This window comes from Thermobia domestica, chromosome 8, assembly GCF_964235325.1.
Source record: "Thermobia domestica chromosome 8, izTheDome1.hap1.1, whole genome shotgun sequence".
NCBI lineage: Eukaryota > Metazoa > Arthropoda > Insecta > Zygentoma > Lepismatidae > Thermobia > Thermobia domestica.
In genome coordinates this window covers 276,843,824-276,849,302 of record NC_137461.1, presented here as the reverse complement: position 1 = coordinate 276,849,302, position 5,479 = coordinate 276,843,824, and positions in this window count along the sequence as shown.

Below are 5,479 nucleotides of genomic sequence, written 5' to 3'. Positions count from 1 at the left end.
CCAAAGTGAATCGTAATGTAACGTTACAATTGTTAAATAGGAAAACTTTATGTTCCTCATAGATATAGCATCTTTCAAATTTCAACGTGGAAAATGCTCATTGAATTATAGGATGGAAACTAACATTGTGTCGAACTAGTATAAATAAAATTTTGTTTTTAAATAACCAAAGAGGTTACCATTTTTTAGTCTTTTCTGAAGATTTATCTGTTCCAAACATCCAACATTGATTTCATCTCTTCCGGATATAACGTAATTTGTACAGATAAAGTGAACACGCTAAGAGGTGAAACGGATCATCGTGTCAGTCGGATGGTGTTGGTAAGGTTATAGACCACCACTGAGTGGGGCATTCAAATCCGTAGTGACCCGGTAATTCGACTGAGACTCGGTAACCCAGAGAACAAAAAAGGGAATTTACTTGTTTCCTTGCGTTTAAACAGTATTTCTGTCAGAGATGTCTAGGACTGGAGATGTTATCCCCAGAGCACATAAAACACGACGCAGAAGTTAACAGATAAATAGATACTCTAGACCAGGTATATGAGGCTCTTGCTCCGTTTTAACTTTGGAACAAAAAGTGTGAGTGTGTGTTAGAGAGGGAGAGAGGGGGAGAAGTGAAAGATGCAAAGACAAGATAGGGAAAGATCAAGAAAGAGAGAAAGGGGACGATTATAAATATGAAATACATTTATCATAGTAGTGTATGGTGAAGAAAGGAAACACTTTTTACTCGAACTATCGCCAGTGGTTCCTTGTAAGTTCTCCATCAGAAGATAAATCTCTGCAACGAGTATTTTATGCGAAAAATCACTAACTGATGGGGAATCGAACCAAGATACTCTATTTGGAAGTCTGACACGTTACCACTACACTACCACCCACACAGCAAGGAATATTTTCTCAACCAAAAGAAAATATTTTCGTTGGTTTCCAAAAGGTTTTCCTTCTCTGGAGATTTCCATGCTAGTTTCCCGAATGTATTCGGAATATTTCCCGAAAATATTTTCCCAAAAATGTTTTGAAAACATTTTAGAAATTACAGAAAGCACATTTTGAGAATGCTCGCCGGAAAGTAAATACAAGAAAATATTCACAAAATGAATTAGAAATATTGTATTGGATATAATGTAATATGTTTTCACTGTTGAGAAGGAAAATATTTTCGAAATGATACTAAAAATGTTTTTCATAAATGATATGGAAAACAATGAAATGAAATATATTCCCTATATTCAAAAAAAAGTTTTTGAATACGATATTTGCAATATTTTCTATATTTACGAGAAAACATATTGAATATTTATTTTAAAAGACGTTTAGAATATTTTAAAAATAAATTATTTCGTAATGTAATAAATATTTTTCAGAAATGTTTTTAAAAAGTTTACTTAATTTTACGAAAGAATTTTAGTAATATTCTCTTATAACTTAAATAAAATATTTTCGTACAGTATTTTATTATTATTTCCAGAATATTTTTTTCGAATTTTTAATATAAAACTTTAAAACAGGAAAAAGAAAACATGTTAAAAATGAATAGAAATTGTTTTCTGTTGTGTTTTGGAAAATATTTTGTGTTTTTAGTGAACAACATTTTCTGATATATTATAGAAACATTTTTACATTGTTTTCAAAATATACTGAAAAAAAAAACATATTGGATGTTATATCTGAGAAGTACTCCAAATATTTACCGGAAATGCTTTTTAAAAATGTTTGGAAAACATTTTATGAAGTACAGGAAGTACATTTTAAGAGCGTTAGCAGGAAAATAATGTAAGGAAAATTTTCACAAATTGTACTACAAATATTGGGCGTTATGCAGAGACGTTCTGACGCGTGATTAGTGCCATACTAAAGAGTTCGACTAACATATGATTCCTGCAGTAGTCAGGCTTTTATTATGACGCTAATCATATGTCAAAAGGCCTCTGCATAGGGCCTATTGTGTTAAATGTAATGTAATATGTTTTCAATGTTGAGAGAGAAAATGGTTTCATAGTAATACTAAAAGTGTCTTACATACATGATAAAAAAACAAAATAGGAAATGTAGTCCATATATTTTACAAACGTTTTCCAACATGTTATTTGCAATCGTTTCTATTGTTACGAGAAAACATATGAAACATAAGTTTTAAAATGTTTCGAATATTTTAAAAATAAATTCGTTCGTAATATAAGAAATACTTTTAAAACGCCTATTCATTTTGTATGGAAATGTTTTTGTTACTTTCTATTGAAACTTAAATGAAATATTTTCATACAATATTTTAGAATTATTTCCAGAATATTTTGTTGAATGTTGAATAAAAAAAATTAAAACAGATATTAATAATGAATAGAAACTGTGTACCATCGTGTTTATGAAATATAGTTTGTGCTTTTAGCTAATAATATTTTATGAAGTGCTTAAACATTTTGGGGTGTAGAAAATATCCCGTATAAATAACATGGGAAATATTTTTCAGTTCCGCATAAAACCACTCTAAAGTTGGACATTTTTATTTTTAGTGATTTATTTAGGTAACGCTAACGAAAACATGCAAGCATACAGCATTTTAAGTTTGTATTCCAATTCCAAGTACCTAAAACATGAGATTATAGGTCCAAAAAAGACCCATTTAAATATAATGGGGCTATTTTGCATCTCCCATTTAGACCCCTAAAAATAAAAAATATCCACTTTTTGCAAATTTTCTGTCTGAAAAGCTACAATCATGTCAAATTTAATCATTGTAGCCCTACAGGAAGTGCCCAATAATTTTGGGATATGAAAGGTGTTTCATATAAATAACATGGGAAAGATTTTTCAGTTCCCCATTAAACCACTCCAAGGTTGGAAAATTTAATTTTTAGTGATCTAGTTAGGTAATGCTAACGAAAACGTACAAACATACCGACTTTCAAGTTTTTATTCCGATTCCAAGTGCCTGAACCATGCGATTATAGGTTAAAAAAAAGATCCATTTAAATAACACGGGGAAATTCTTCATCCCCCCTTTAGACACTCTAAAAATTAAAAATATTAACGTTTGGCAATTTTCCTATCGGTTAGTGCCAGAAAGCTACAATCATGCCAAATTTCAACTTTCCACGTCAACTGGAAGTATCTCTTTAATTTATGTCAGTTCATGTAGTTTTATTTATAGTTAGGATGTGTCACTTGAATTGTTTCTTTCGTATGAATTTGTGTCTCTTCTTGTTTTAATTCATACAAATGTCGTGTTTTCAGCCTGAGCGTATTTAGGATTAGTCTCTCAATACCCCCTAAGAAGCTCTTCGGTGGTTTTCAGCTATTATGTAAATAGCAGTGCAATCGTTCAGGTAACATACCACCACTGTATTCCTAGCCGGTATGTCGCGTTAAAATCGTAATATATATATCCCTAGCCACGAGTCGGCGCTTCAGGTAGGATATTCGTTGAAACAAATGTATTGAAATGTAAAGTGAGTCGAATGGAATTTATATGAAAGTCAAAAGTAAGTAAACGGGCGTGCGCGGCGGTCTATATGAGCGCATTTTTCGACTCGGGAGAATGGCGGCACAATAGTGGTAAAGAAGTTGGCCGACAGCTGCAAACCCTAATAGACACGACGTTCTGGGGATGTCCCACCGTAGCCCAGAGATGTCAGTGGTACACTCATGTCAAAAATTATTGTCGCATGTCTATAAATATGTTGTTGTAGGAATATAATTTGATAACGAATTCGCCCGTTATTTGGTATTTCTTTTAATGATAGTATGTGCATAATCGGCAAAAACGTGTATGTGGCAAATTTTATGTCAAAAGAGCAGTCAATAAGAACAATAAAACAAAAATAAAACTTTCTTGTCAATTTAGCAACGGTTTGTTTCACTCATTCTAATTTTCGTATTTATAATTATTTTTTTATGAAAGTTACCACAAATATACATTTTCCGATTCTACACATAGTATCAGTATTAAAAGTACACTGCAAAATCATTATCCAAATATATTCTTACAAGAAGACAGTTATAGATATGCAACAATCACTTTGAACATGAGTGTACATTACTGAGAAATCTTAATGTTATTTTTTCCAAAATAACAAATGGTACATATCTAAGACGTCTCTGCGATATCCCCAGTTGTAGCCTACATCACAAATTTTCTCATGAGAATATCGTAGTAACATTAGCAATTATTGTATTAATTGTAGCAGCACCAAACAAATATATTTTGTTAAAAGTCTGAAAATTATGTTATCCTGACTGATATCACATAGACATCTGTGTGGTTGCAAATTAGCATCGCCACAACAGCCGTCATTTGTTTATCAAAAGTACCAGCATTCGCCGCGCGCTACTTGAATTGGAGATGACTAACAAAAAGAAGGGTTCGGGGCAATATTACGTCTTTATAGGACAGCCCATCTCGAACTCCAGTTTATTTTTCGACAAATGTTATTTTTTAGTTCTTGTTGGTGTGGTACAAAGTTCTACAGTGTCGTCCTGAAGTCGGAGGCACTCCTTCAACACTAATAATAGTGAAGAAGAAAGAAAGAAATCGGTAAGTATAACGATCATAAAATATTTTAGTTCACTTTAACTCTCTGCGATTAAAGTGAATGAGTGCATAGTATGTTTTATCCATACAGGAATAGCGAATGCCGTGTGAATCAAATATTGAATGTTTTTTGTAAGCTGCTGAACATTTCGAAAAGTATTGTGAATTAAATATTGAACGTTTTTTGTAAGCTGCTGAACATTTGGAAAAGTATTCTATCTCTTGTCCGTATGAGAGTGACTTCTCAATTCGGTATAAATATTTTTTAAATTTATATTTTTTCTTTCCGCGCAGGTTTACTTTTGGCTAACCACTCGAAATAATAGTTGAAAAATTGATTCTTTCGTGCAGTTTTAGTATACGGATCCATAGTATAAGTAGTAATAGGAGTAGGGGTAAGGGGTAGCAATAGGAGCGGGAAAGGGTTAGAAGCCCCGCACGGGTTCATTCGGTTCGGGAAGGCTTTAGGACAGGTCCCCCCATATAGGTTAGTAGCAAGGTTGGTTCCTTTCTGTACAAAGTTTAAATTTTAATTTAAAGACTATTGCCGAGCGAGTGAAGGCGGGTTAGAGAAACGCAGGGCACGTCGTTTTCTGTCTTTATTACAGCTAAATGGGAAGAGGGACCTGTGTTCTAGAACCTTACCGTTGGGTTGTGTTCTCGACATAAAATGGGAAAATTAGACTTCCCTAAGTTTTTCCGTACATTTTACAATCTGTGGATCCGTATAGTAAAATTGCACCGATTCTTTCACTCATTTCCTTCTTGTCTCCTAAATGATTTACGCTAGGCGACTTGAAATATCTCACATATAGATAAAATTCAAGAGGGGCATCGCAAGTAATTGTCGATAAATTATAATTATACGGCAAGGTTCTCGAACACAGGCCCCCTTCCCATTTAGCTGCAATAAAGACCGAAAACAACGTGCCCTGCGGGGCTCTA